Source organism: Schistocerca gregaria, unplaced genomic scaffold (assembly GCF_023897955.1).
Source record: "Schistocerca gregaria isolate iqSchGreg1 unplaced genomic scaffold, iqSchGreg1.2 ptg000174l, whole genome shotgun sequence".
In the NCBI taxonomy this organism is placed as follows: Eukaryota; Metazoa; Arthropoda; class Insecta; order Orthoptera; family Acrididae; genus Schistocerca; species Schistocerca gregaria.
The window spans coordinates 2,699,246-2,714,606 of NW_026061726.1; the positions used below are offsets into that span (position 1 = coordinate 2,699,246).

Sequence of the window (15,361 nt, forward strand, 5' to 3'; positions counted from 1 at the left end):
ATTATTTATAGTTCGACGTCGCGCCAGAGCGAATGAGCACATTTCGCCTACGGCTTAGGCCGCCCTCCTAGTGTGGCTGCTCGGTGTCTGCAGGCAGCGAGGGTCTGCAAGCTTCCTGTGTTCGCACCTATGTCACCTGTGCTTGCTTGTCAGAGACAGACTATCGCAAAACATACAACTCACTCCATGAATTGATTGCTACGGCATCTGTTATCAGCAGTCACAACTAGCAACACCAGTAGCAGCTGACTGCATGCAAAGAATAGGAATGTGCAGTGGGATTTACGTGAACTCAGCGCAAGGCAGATCTTTCCGACATAGGCTTGAGAATCTTACGGGAACACTTGTACTGTTTCTAAATTAAGTGTAGGCGTGGGAGGAGGGTGCTTCCTGCGCACTAATAACAGCACGCTTGTCAATTGTGGATGCTGATAATTCGCTTGTATCTTCCTAGACACATCTGCTGGTTGTGAATTATTCCACTTGCATGGCAAGGTGCGCATGTAGGTGTGTTAAAAATTTTGGAGGCACTGGGTATTGATCCCAGTTCCTCTCGCATACTAAGCGAGCGCTCTACCATCTGAGCTACGCCCGCCCCCCAGAGACTAATGGTGCTACATACAGCCATATAGACGACACAGACCCTTGCACTCCCATTATTCAGCAGACAAACACTACTCTCTATGTATCCGCTAGGGTGTCTTTCAGGTTTCGTGCATTCTGTATCGAATCGTAGTTGGCCACAATGAAAGTGGCACGTATAACGTCGATAATAGAATTCGGACACCGCTCTGAGTAAGACCAACGTGTTGTCCACCCTCTAGACTTCAATGAGGTTAAGCCGCGATACCTAAGACAGATCTGCACTCGATGACACCTCGATAACAGCCGGTCCCCACACTTACATCTTGCTCTCCTTACGTCAGTATACATCATATCAGTCTGTGACGCTGGCTTTGCAACATCTTGCGTGCCTTTAGGTTCGCCGTGACCAACACTTACCATGCACTGACAACAAAAAATGTAGGCGCCGCGGCTTGAACACTGGACCTTTCACATGCCAAGCGAACGCTCTACCAACTGAGCTACGCCCCATGCACGAGCGAACTGCGCTATTCCCCATTCTTTGCGACTCAGATGCGCACGGACACGATGGTTGGTTGGTTTGTAGCGGTGAAGGGAGCAGAGTACAAAGGCGCGGACCCGTTCATATACACAAAAGTACCAAGTAGTTTCGATGCTCTGGTATTACAAATGAAAATTCCGTCTGTTTTTAACGTCTTAAATTGAAAGAGCCGTCACAAATTGCTCCGTTTTCACTCCTTGACGACAATCATACAGCACCTGAGGTAACAAACACATCTCGAGCCCCATTGTGCACTCCATTATTCATGCCAACTCAGTGCCTCGCTCTTTACTACTGTGTACCAATCTTGTCGTCCAACTGCATAACACTGGGCCACAATAAGTTTCCGCGTCTCCATTGCACTGCGCATACTACGAAACGCTCCCCAAACTTGGCACTCACCCTCGCAGCCGACTTTTCCGACTTTCCACGACGCTCATGCAACGCTCACGCTAGTGAAAGCATTATTTATAGTTCGACGTCGCGCCAAAGCGAATGAGCACATTTCGCCTACGGCTTAGGCCGCCCTCCTAGTGTGGCTGCTCGGTGTCTGCAGGCAGCGAGGGTCTGCAAGCTTCCTGTGTTGGCACCTATGTCACCTGTGCTTGCTTGTCAGAGACAGACTATCGCAAAACATACAACTCACTCCATGAATTGATTGCTACGGCATCTGTTATCAGCAGTCACAACTAGCAACACCAGTAGCAGCTGACTGCATGCAAAGAATAGGAATGTGCAGTGGGATTTACGTGAACTCAGCGCAAGGCAGATCTTTCCGACATAGGCTTGAGAATCTTACGGGAACACTTGTACTGTTTCTAAATTAAGTGTAGGCGTGGGAGGAGGGTGCTTCCTGCGCACTAATAACAGCACGCTTGTCAATTGTGGATGCTGATAATTCGCTTGTATCTTCCTAGACACATCTGCTGGTTGTGAATTATTCCACTTGCATGGCAAGGTGCGCATGTAGGTGTGTTAAAAATTTTGGAGGCACTGGGTATTGATCCCAGTTCCTCTCGCATACTAAGCGAGCGCTCTACCATATGAGCTACGCCCACCGACACGAAGACTAATGGTGCTACATACAGCCATATAGACGACACAGACCCTTGCACTCCCATTATTCAGCAGACAAACACTACTCTCTATGTATCCGTTAGGGTGTCTTTCAGGTTTCGTGCATTCTGTATCGAATCGTAGTTGGCCACAATGAAAATGGCACGTATAACGTCGAAAATACAATTCGGACACCGCTCTGAGTAAGACCAACGTGTTGTCAACCCTCTAGACTTCAATGAAATTAAGCCGCGATACCTAAGACAGATCTGCACTCGATGACACCTCGATAACAGCCGGTGCCCACACTTACATCTTGCTCTCCTTACGTCAGTATACATCATATCAGTCTGTGACGCTGGCTTTGCAACATCTTGCGTGCCTTTAGGTTCGCCGCGACCAACACTTACCATGCACTGACCACCAAAAATGTAGGCGCCGCGGCTTGAACACTGGACCTTTCACATGCCAAGCGAACGCTCTACCAACTGAGCTACGCCCCATGCACGAGCAAACTGCGCTATTCCCCATTCTTTGCGACTCAGATGCGCACGGACACGATGGTTGGTTGGTTTGTAGCGGTGAAGGGAGCAGAGTACAAAGGCGCGGACCCGTTCATATACACAAAAGTACCAAGTAGTTTCGATGCTCTGGTATTACAAATGCAAATTCCGTCTGTTTTTAACGTCTTAAATTGAAAGAGCCGTCACAAATTGCTCCGTTTTCACTCCTTGACGACAATCATACAGCACCTGAGGTAACAAACACATCTCGAGCCCCATTGTGCACTCCATTATTCATGCCAACTCAGTGCCTCGCTCTTTACTACTGTGTACCAATCTTGTCGTCCAACTGCAAAACACTGGGCCACAATAAGTTTCCGCGTCTCCATTGCACTGCGCATACTACGAAACGCTCCCCAAACTTGGCACTCACCCTCGCAGCCGACTTTTCCGACTTTCCACGACGCTCACGCTAGTGACAGCATTATTTATAGTTCGACGTCGCGCCAGAGCGAATGAGCACATTTCGCCTACGGCTTAGGCCGCCCTCCTAGTGTGGCTGCTCGGTGTCTGCAGGCAGCGAGGGTCTGCAAGCTTCCTGTGTTCGCACCTATGTCACCTGTGCTTGCTTGTCAGAGACAGACTATCGCAAAACATACAACTCACTCCATGAATTGATTGCTACGGCATCTGTTATCAGCAGTCACAACTAGCAACACCAGTAGCAGCTGACTGCATGCAAAGAATAGGAATGTGCAGTGGGATTTACGTGAACTCAGCGCAAGGCAGATCTTTCCGACATAGGCTTGAGAATCTTACGGGAACACTTGTACTGTTTCTAAATTAAGTGTAGGCGTGGGAGGAGGGTGCTTCCTGCGCACTAATAACAGCACGCTTGTCAATTGTGGATGCTAATAATTCGCTTGTATCTTCCTAGACACATCTGCTGGTTGTGAATTATTCCACTTGCATGGCAAGGTGCGCATGTAGGTGTGTTAAAAATTCTGGAGGCACTGGGTATTGATCCCAGTTCCTCTCGCATACTAAGCGAGCGCTCTACCATATGAGCTACGCCCGCCGCCCCGAAGACTAATGGTGCTACATACAGCCATATAGACGACACAGACCCTTGCACTCCCATTATTCAGCAGACAAACACTACTCTCTATGTATCCGTTAGGGTGTCTTTCAGGTTTCGTGCATTCTGTATCGAATCGTAGTTGGCCACAATGAAAGTGGCACGTATAACGTCGAAAATAGAATTCGGACACCGCTCTGAGTAAGACCAACGTGTTGTCCACCCTCTAGACTTCAATGAGGTTAAGCCGCGATACCTAAGACAGATCTGCACTCGATGACACCTCGATAACAGCCGGTCCCCACACTTACATCTTGCTCTCCTTACGTCAGTATACATCATATCAGTCTGTGACGCTGGCTTTGCAACATCTTGCGTGCCTTTAGGTTCGCCGCGACCAACACTTACCATGCACTGACCACAAAAAATGTAGGCGCCGCGGCTTGAACACTGGACCTTTCACATGCCAAGCGAACGCTCTACCAACTGAGCTACGCCCCATGCACGAGCAAACTGCGCTATTCCCCATTCTTTGCGACTCAGATGCGCACGGACACATTGGTTGGTTGGTTTGTAGCGGTGAAGGGAGCAGAGTACAAAGGCGCGGACCCGTTCATATACACAAAAGTATCAAGTAGTTTCGATGCTCTGGTATTACAAATGAAAATTCCGTCTGTTTTTAACGTCTTAAATTGAAAGAGCCGTCACAAATTGCTCCGTTTTCACTCCTTGACGACAATCATACAGCACCTGAGGTAACAAACACATCTCGAGCCCCATTGTGCACTCCATTATTCATGCCAACTCAGTGCCTCGCTCTTTACTACTGTGTACCAATCTTGTCGTCCAACTGCAAAACACTGGGCCACAATAAGTTTCCGCGTCTCCATTGCACTGCGCATACTACGAAACGCTCCCCAAACTTGGCACTCACCCTCGCAGCCGACTTTTCCGACTTTCCACGACGCTCATGCAACGCTCACGCTAGTGACAGCATTATTTATAGTTCGACGTCGCGCCAAAGCGAATGAGCACATTTCGCCTACGGCTTAGGCCGCCCTCCTAGTGTGGCTGCTCGGTGTCTGCAGGCAGCGAGGGTCTGCAAGCTTCCTGTGTTCGCACCTATGTCACCTGTGCTTGCTTGTCAGAGACAGACTATCGCAAAACATACAACTCACTCCATGAATTGATTGCTACGGCATCTGTTATCAGCAGTCACAACTAGCAACACCAGTAGCAGCTGACTGCATGCAAAGAATAGGAATGTGCAGTGGGATTTACGTGAACTCAGCGCAAGGCATATCTTTCCGACATAGGCTTGAGAATCTTACGGGAACACTTGTACTGTTTCTAAATTAAGTGTAGGCGTGGGAGGAGGGTGCTTCCTGCACACTAATAACAGCACGCTTGTCAATTGTGGATGCTGATAATTCGCTTGTATCTTCCTAGACACATCTGCTGGTTGTGAATTATTCCACTTGCATGGCAAGGTGCGCATGTAGGTGTGTTAAAAATTTTGGAGGCACTGGGTATTGATCCAAGTTCCTCTCGCATACTAAGCGAGCGCTCTACCATCTGAGCTACGCCCGCCCCCCAGAGACTAATGGTGCTACATACAGCCATATAGACGACACAGACCCTTGCACTCCCATTATTCAGCAGACAAACACTACTCTCTATGTATCCGCTAGGGTGTCTTTCAGGTTTCGTGCATTCTGTATCGAATCGTAGTTGGCCACAATGAAAGTGGCACGTATAACGTCGAAAATAGAATTCGGACACCGCTCTGAGTAAGACCAACGTGTTGTCCACCCTCTAGACTTCAATGAGGTTAAGCCGCGATACCTAAGACAGATCTGCACTCGATGACACCTCGATAACAGCCGGTCCCCACACTTACATCTTGCTCTCCTTACGTCAGTATACATCATATCAGTCTGTGACGCTGGCTTTGCAACATCTTGCGTGCCTTTAGGTTCGCCGTGACCAACACTTACCATGCACTGACAACAAAAAATGTAGGCGCCGCGGCTTGAACACTGGACCTTTCACATGCCAAGCGAACGCTCTACCAACTGAGCTACGCCCCATGCACGAGCGAACTGCGCTATTCCCCATTCTTTGCGACTCAGATGCGCACGGACACGATGGTTGGTTGGTTTGTAGCGGTGAAGGGAGCAGAGTACAAAGGCGCGGACCCGTTCATATACACAAAAGTACCAAGTAGTTTCGATGCTCTGGTATTACAAATGAAAATTCCGTCTGTTTTTAACGTCTTAAATTGAAAGAGCCGTCACAAATTGCTCCGTTTTCACTCCTTGACGACAATCATACAGCACCTGAGGTAACGAACACATCTCGAGCCCCATTGTGCACTCCATTATTCATGCCAACTCAGTGCCTCGCTCTTTACTACTGTGTACCAATCTTGTCGTCCAACTGCATAACACTGGGCCACAATAAGTTTCCGCGTCTCCATTGCACTGCGCATACTACGAAACGCTCCCCAAACTTGGCACTCACCCTCGCAGCCGACTTTTCCGACTTTCCACGACGCTCATGCAACGCTCACGCTAGTGAAAGCATTATTTATAGTTCGACGTCGCGCCAAAGCGAATGAGCACATTTCGCCTACGGCTTAGGCCGCCCTCCTAGTGTGGCTGCTCGGTGTCTGCAGGCAGCGAGGGTCTGCAAGCTTCCTGTGTTGGCACCTATGTCACCTGTGCTTGCTTGTCAGAGACAGACTATCGCAAAACATACAACTCACTCCATGAATTGATTGCTACGGCATCTGTTATCAGCAGTCACAACTAGCAACACCAGTAGCAGCTGACTGCATGCAAAGAATAGGAATGTGCAGTGGGATTTACGTGAACTCAGCGCAAGGCAGATCTTTCCGACATAGGCTTGAGAATCTTACGGGAACACTTGTACTGTTTCTAAATTAAGTGTAGGCGTGGGAGGAGGGTGCTTCCTGCGCACTAATAACAGCACGCTTGTCAATTGTGGATGCTGATAATTCGCTTGTATCTTCCTAGACACATCTGCTGGTTGTGAATTATTCCACTTGCATGGCAAGGTGCGCATGTAGGTGTGTTAAAAATTTTGGAGGCACTGGGTATTGATCCCAGTTCCTCTCGCATACTAAGCGAGCGCTCTACCATCTGAGCTACGCCCGCCCCCCCGAAGACTAATGGTGCTACATACAGCCATATAGACGACACAGACCCTTGCACTCCCATTATTCAGCAGACAAACACTACTCTCTATGTATCCGTTAGGGTGTCTTTCAGGTTTCGTGCATTCTGTATCGAATCGTAGTTGGCCACAATGAAAATGGCACGTATAACGTCGAAAATACAATTCGGACACCGCTCTGAGTAAGACCAACGTGTTGTCAACCCTCTAGACTTCAATGAAATTAAGCCGCGATACCTAAGACAGATCTGCACTCGATGACACCTCGATAACAGCCGGTGCCCACACTTACATCTTGCTCTCCTTACGTCAGTATACATCATATCAGTCTGTGACGCTGGCTTTGCAACATCTTGCGTGCCTTTAGGTTCGCCGCGACCAACACTTACCATGCACTGACCACAAAAAATGTAGGCGCCGCGGCTTGAACACTGGACCTTTCACATGCCAAGCGAACGCTCTACCAACTGAGCTACGCCCCATGCACGAGCAAACTGCGCTATTCCCCATTCTTTGCGACTCAGATGCGCACGGACACGATGGTTGGTTGGTTTGTAGCGGTGAAGGGAGCAGAGTACAAAGGCGCGGACCCGTTCATATACACGAAAGTACCAAGTAGTTTCGATGCTCTGGTATTACAAATGAAAATTCCGTCTGTTTTTAACGTCTTAAATTGAAAGAGCCGTCACAAATTGCTCCGTTTTCACTCCTTGACGACAATCATACAGCACCTGAGGTAACAAACACATCTCGAGCCCCATTGTGCACTCCATTATTCATGACAACTCAGTGCCTCGCTCTTTACTACTGTGTACCAATCTTGTCGTCCAACTGCAAAACACTGGGCCACAATAAGTTTCCGCGTCTCCATTGCACTGCGCATACTACGAAACGCTCCCCAAACTTGGCACTCACCCTCGCAGCCGACTTTTCTGACTTTCCACGACGCTCACGCTAGTGACAGCATTATTTATAGTTCGACGTCGCGCCAAAGCGAATGAGCACATTTCGCCTACGGCTTAGGCCGCCCTCCTAGTGTGGCTGCTCGGTGTCTGCAGGCAGCGAGGGTCTGCAAGCTTCCTGTGTTCGCACCTATGTCACCTGTGCTTGCTTGTCAGAGACAGACTATCGCAAAACATACAACTCACTCCATGAATTGATTGCTACGGCATCTGTTATCAGCAGTCACAACTAGCAACACCAGTAGCAGCTGACTGCATGCAAAGAATAGGAATGTGCAGTGGGATTTACGTGAACTCAGCGCAAGGCAGATCTTTCCGACATAGGCTTGAGAATCTTACGGGAACACTTGTACTGTTTCTAAATTAAGTGTAGGCGTGGGAGGAGGGTGCTTCCTGCGCACTAATAACAGCACGCTTGTCAATTGTGGATGCTAATAATTCGCTTGTATCTTCCTAGACACATCTGCTGGTTGTGAATTATTCCACTTGCATGGCAAGGTGCGCATGTAGGTGTGTTAAAAATTCTGGAGGCACTGGGTATTGATCCCAGTTCCTCTCGCATACTAAGCGAGCGCTCTACCATATGAGCTACGCCCGCCGCCCCGAAGACTAATGGTGCTACATACAGCCATATAGACGACACAGACCCTTGCACTCCCATTATTCAGCAGACAAACACTACTCTCTATGTATCCGTTAGGGTGTCTTTCAGGTTTAGTGCATTCTGTATCGAATCGTAGTTGGCCACAATGAAAGTGGCACGTATAACGTCGAAAATAGAATTCGGCAACCGCTCTGAGTAAGACCAACGTGTTGTCCACCCTCTAGACTTCAATGAGGTTAAGCCGCGATACCTAAGACAGATCTGCACTCGATGACACCTCGATAACAGCCGGTCCCCACACTTACATCTTGCTCTCCTTACGTCAGTATACATCATATCAGTCTGTGACGCTGGCTTTGCAACATCTTGCGTGCCTTTAGGTTCGCCGCGACCAACACTTACCATGCACTGACCACAAAAAATGTAGGCGCCGCGGCTTGAACACTGGACCTTTCACATGCCAAGTGAACGCTCTACCAACTGAGCTACGCCCCATGCACGAGCAAACTGCGCTATTCCCCATTCTTTGCGACTCAGATGCGCACGGACACATTGGTTGGTTGGTTTGTAGCGGTGAAGGGAGCAGAGTACAAAGGCGCGGACCCGTTCATATACACAAAAGTATCAAGTAGTTTCGATGCTCTGGTATTACAAATGAAAATTCCGTCTGTTTTTAACGTCTTAAATTGAAAGAGCCGTCACAAATTGCTCCGTTTTCACTCCTTGACGACAATCATACAGCACCTGAGGTAACAAACACATCTCGAGCCCCATTGTGCACTCCATTATTCATGCCAACTCAGTGCCTCGCTCTTTACTACTGTGTACCAATCTTGTCGTCCAACTGCAAAACACTGGGCCACAATAAGTTTCCGCGTCTCCATTGCACTGCGCATACTACGAAACGCTCCCCAAACTTGGCACTCACCCTCGCAGCCGACTTTTCCGACTTTCCACGACGCTCATGCAACGCTCACGCTAGTGAAAGCATTATTTATAGTTCGACGTCGCGCCAAAGCGAATGAGCACATTTCGCCTACGGCTTAGGCCGCCCTCCTAGTGTGGCTGCTCGGTGTCTGCAGGCAGCGAGGGTCTGCAAGCTTCCTGTGTTCGCACCTATGTCACCTGTGCTTGCTTGTCAGAGACAGACTATCGCAAAACATACAACTCACTCCATGAATTGATTGCTACGGCATCTGTTATCAGCAGTCACAACTAGCAACACCAGTAGCAGCTGACTGCATGCAAAGAATAGGAATGTGCAGTGGGATTTACGTGAACTCAGCGCAAGGCAGATCTTTCCGACATAGGCTTGAGAATCTTACAGGAACACTTGTACTGTTTCTAAAATAAGTGTAGGCGTGGGAGGAGGGTGCTTCCTGCGCACTAATAACAGCACGCTTGTCAATTGTGGATGCTGATAATTCGCTTGTATCTTCCTAGACACATCTGCTGGTTGTGAATTATTCCACTTGCATGGCAAGGTGCGCATGTAGGCGTGTTAAAAACTTTGGAGGCACTGGGTATTGATCCCAGTTCCTCTCGCATACTAAGCGAGCGCTCTACCATCTGAGCTACGCCCGCCCCCCAGAGACTAATGGTGCTACATACAGCCATATAGACGACACAGACCCTTGCACTCCCATTATTCAGCAGACAAACACTACTCTCTATGTATCCGCTAGGGTGTCTTTCAGGTTTCGTGCATTCTGTATCGAATCGTAGTTGGCCACAATGAAAGTGGCACGTATAACGTCGAAAATAGAATTCGGACACCGCTCTGAGTAAGACCAACGTGTTGTCCACCCTCTAGACTTCAATGAGGTTAAGCCGCGATACCTAAGACAGATCTGCACTCGATGACACCTCGATAACAGCCGGTCCCCACACTTACATCTTGCTCTCCTTACGTCAGTATACATCATATCAGTCTGTGACGCTGGCTTTGCAACATCTTGCGTGCCTTTAGGTTCGCCGTGACCAACACTTACCATGCACTGACAACAAAAAATGTAGGCGCCGCGGCTTGAACACTGGAACTTTCACACGCCAAGCGAACGCTCTACCAACTGAGCTACGCCCCATGCACGAGCGAACTGCGCTATTCCCCATTCTTTGCGACTCAGATGCGCACGGACACGATGGTTGGTTGGTTTGTAGCGGTGAAGGGAGCAGAGTACAAAGGCGCGGACCCGTTCATATACACAAAAGTACCAAGTAGTTTCGATGCTCTGGTATTACAAATGAAAATTCCGTCTGTTTTTAACGTCTTAAATTGAAAGAGCCGTCACAAATTGCTCCGTTTTCACTCCTTGACGACAATCATACAGCACCTGAGGTAACAAACACATCTCGAGCCCCATTGTGCACTCCATTATTCATGCCAACTCAGTGCCTCGCTCTTTACTACTGTGTACCAATCTTGTCGTCCAACTGCAAAACACTGGGCCACAATAAGTTTCCGCGTCTCCATTGCACTGCGCATACTACGAAACGCTCCCCAAACTTGGCACTCACCCTCGCAGCCGACTTTTCCGACTTTCCACGACGCTCACGCTAGTGACAGCATTATTTATAGTTCGACGTCGCGCCAAAGCGAATGAGCACATTTCGCCTACGGCTTAGGCCGCCCTCCTAGTGTGGCTGCTCGGTGTCTGCAGGCAGCGAGGGTCTGCAAGCTTCCTGTGTTCGCACCTATGTCACCTGTGCTTGCTTGTCAGAGACAGACTATCGCAAAACATACAACTCACTCCATGAATTGATTGCTACGGCATCTGTTATCAGCAGTCACAACTAGCAACACCAGTAGCAGCTGACTGCATGCAAAGAATAGGAATGTGCAGTGGGATTTACGTGAACTCAGCGCAAGGCAGATCTTTCCGACATAGGCTTGAGAATCTTACGGGAACACTTGTACTGTTTCTAAATTAAGTGTAGGCGTGGGAGGAGGGTGCTTCCTGCGCACTAATAACAGCACGCTTGTCAATTGTGGATGCTAATAATTCGCTTGTATCTTCCTAGACACATCTGCTGGTTGTGAATTATTCCACTTGCATGGCAAGGTGCGCATGTAGGTGTGTTAAAAATTCTGGAGGCACTGGGTATTGATCCCAGTTCCTCTCGCATACTAAGCGAGCGCTCTACCATATGAGCTACGCCCGCCGCCCCGAAGACTAATGGTGCTACATACAGCCATATAGACGACACAGACCCTTGCACTCCCATTATTCAGCAGACAAACACTACTCTCTATGTATCCGTTAGGGTGTCTTTCAGGTTTCGTGCATTCTGTATCGAATCGTAGTTGGCCACAATGAAAGTGGCACGTATAACGTCGAAAATAGAATTCGGACACCGCTCTGAGTAAGACCAACGTGTTGTCCACCCTCTAGACTTCAATGAGGTTAAGCCGCGATACCTAAGACAGATCTGCACTCGATGACACCTCGATAACAGCCGGTCCCCACACTTACATCTTGCTCTCCTTACGTCAGTATACATCATATCAGTCTGTGACGCTGGCTTTGCAACATCTTGCGTGCCTTTAGGTTCGCCGTGACCAACACTTACCATGCACTGACACCAAAAAATGTAGGCGCCGCGGCTTGAACACTGGAACTTTCACATGCCAAGCGAACGCTCTACCAACTGAGCTACGCCCCATGCACGAGCGAACTGCGCTATTCCCCATTCTTTGCGACTCAGATGCGCACGGACACGATGGTTGGTTGGTTTGTAGCGGTGAAGGGAGCAGAGTACAAAGGCGCGGACCCGTTCATATACACAAAAGTACCAAGTAGTTTCGATGCTCTGGTATTACAAATGAAAATTCCGTCTGTTTTTAACGTCTTAAATTGAAAGAGCCGTCACAAATTGCTCCGTTTTCACTCCTTGACGACAATCATACAGCACCTGAGGTAACAAACACATCTCGAGCCCCATTGTGCACTCCATTATTCATGCCAACTCAGTGCCTCGCTCTTTACTACTGTGTACCAATCTTGTCGTCCAACTGCATAACACTGGGCCACAATAAGTTTCCGCGTCTCCATTGCACTGCGCATACTACGAAACGCTCCCCAAACTTGGCACTCACCCTCGCAGCCGACTTTTCCGACTTTCCACGACGCTCATGCAACGCTCACGCTAGTGAAAGCATTATTTATAGTTCGACGTCGCGCCAAAGCGAATGAGCACATTTCGCCTACGGCTTAGGCCGCCCTCCTAGTGTGGCTGCTCGGTGTCTGCAGGCAGCGAGGGTCTGCAAGCTTCCTGTGTTCGCACCTATGTCACCTGTGCTTGCTTGTCAGAGACAGACTATCGCAAAACATACAACTCACTCCATGAATTGATTGCTACGGCATCTGTTATCAGCAGTCACAACTAGCAACACCAGTAGCAGCTGACTGCATGCAAAGAATAGGAATGTGCAGTGGGATTTACGTGAACTCAGCGCAAGGCAGATCTTTCCGACATAGGCTTGAGAATCTTACGGGAACACTTGTACTGTTTCTAAATTAAGTGTAGGCGTGGGAGGAGGGTGCTTCCTGCGCACTAATAACAGCACGCTTGTCAATTGTGGATGCTGATAATTCGCTTGTATCTTCCTAGACACATCTGCTGGTTGTGAATTATTCCACTTGCATGGCAAGGTGCGCATGTAGGTGTGTTAAAAACTTTGGAGGCACTGGGTAATGATCCCAGTTCCTCTCGCATACTAAGCGAGCGCTCTACCATCTGAGCTAAGTCCGCACCCCAAAGACAAATGGTGCTACATACAGCCATATAGACGACACAGACCCTTGCACTCCCATTATTCAGCAGACAAACACTACTCTCTATGTATCCGTTAGGGTGTCTTTCAGGTTTCGTGCATTCTGTATCGAATCGTAGTTGGCCACAATGAAAGTGGCACGTATAACGTCGAAAATAGAATTCGGACACCGCTCTGAGTAAGACCAACGTGTTGTCCACCCTCTAGACTTCAATGAGGTTAAGCCGCGATACCTAAGACAGATCTGCACTCGATGACACCTCGATAACAGCCGGTCCCCACACTTACATCTTGCTCTCCTTACGTCAGTATACATCATATCAGTCTGTGACGCTGGCTTTGCAACATCTTGCGTGCCTTTAGGTTCGCCGCGACCAACACTTACCATGCACTGACAACAAAAAATGTAGGCGCCGCGGCTTGAACACTGGACCTTTCACATGCCAAGCGAACGCTCTACCAACTGAGCTACGCCCCATGCACGAGCAAACTGCGCTATTCCCCATTCTTTGCGACTCAGATGCGCACGGACACGATGGTTGGTTGGTTTGTAGCGGTGAAGGGAGCAGAGAACAAAGGCGCGGACCCGTTCATATACACAAAAGTACCAAGTAGTTTCGATGCTCTGGTATTACAAATGAAAATTCCGTCTGTTTTTAACGTCTTAAATTGAAAGAGCCGTCACAAATTGCTCCGTTTTCACTCCTTGACGACAATCATACAGCACCTGAGGTAACAAACACATCTCGAGCCCCATTGTGCACTCCATTATTCGTGCCAACTCAGTGCCTCGCTCTTTACTACTGTGTACCAATCTTGTCGTCCAACTGCAAAACACTGGGCCACAATAAGTTTCCGCGTCTCCATTGCACTGCGCATACTACGAAACGCTCCCCAAACTTGGCACTCACCCTCGCAGCCGACTTTTCCGACTTTCCACGACGCTCACGCTAGTGACAGCATTATTTATAGTTCGACGTCGCGCCAAAGCGAATGAGCACATTTCGCCTACGGCTTAGGCCGCCCTCCTAGTGTGGCTGCTCGGTGTCTGCAGGCAGCGAGGGTCTGCAAGCTTCCTGTGTTCGCACCGATGTCACCTGTGCTTGCTTGTCAGAGACAGACTATCGCAAAACATACAACTCACTCCATGAATTGATTGCTACGGCATCTGTTATCAGCAGTCACAACTAGCAACACCAGTAGCAGCTGACTGCATGCAAAGAATAGGAATGTGCAGTGGGATTTACGTGAACTCAGCGCAAGGCAGATCTTTCCGACATAGGCTTGAGAATCTTACGGGAACACTTGTACTGTTTCTAAATTAAGTGTAGGCGTGGGAGGAGGGTGCTTCCTGCGCACTAATAACAGCACGCTTGTCAATTGTGGATGCTAATAATTCGCTTGTATCTTCCTAGACACATCTGCTGGTTGTGAATTATTCCACTTGCATGGCAAGGTGCGCATGTAGGTGTGTTAAAAATTCTGGAGGCACTGGGTATTGATCCCAGTTCCTCTCGCATACTAAGCGAGCGCTCTACCATATGAGCTACGCCCGCCGCCCCGAAGACTAATGGTGCTACATACAGCCATATAGACGACACAGACCCTTGCACTCCCATTATTCAGCAGACAAACACTACTCTCTATGTATCCGTTAGGGTGTCTTTCAGGTTTCGTGCATTCTGTATCGAATCGTAGTTGGCCACAATGAAAGTGGCACGTATAACGTCGAAAATAGAATTCGGACACCGCTCTGAGTAAGACCAACGTGTTGTCCACCCTCTAGACTTCAATGAGGTTAAGCCGCGATACCTAAGACAGATCTGCACTCGATGACACCTCGATAACAGCCGGTCCCCACACTTACATCTTGCTCTCCTTACGTCAGTATACATCATATCAGTCTGTGACGCTGGCTTTGCAACATCTTGCGTGCCTTTAGGTACGCCGCGACCAACACTTACCATGCACTGACAACAAAAAATGCAGGCGCCGCGGCTTGAACACTGGACCTTTCACATGCCAAGCGAACGCTCTACCAACTGAGCTACGCCCCATGC

General features: G+C 48.8%; 1 non-coding gene across 1 annotated transcript; it reads right to left on the reverse strand.

Moving 5' to 3' along the window:
- Positions 1-15,285: 15,285 nt before the first annotated feature.
- Trnaa-ggc (transfer RNA alanine (anticodon GGC)) lies at positions 15,286-15,361 on the reverse strand. The gene has a single exon. It is a non-coding gene; the product is annotated as a tRNA-Ala (tRNA).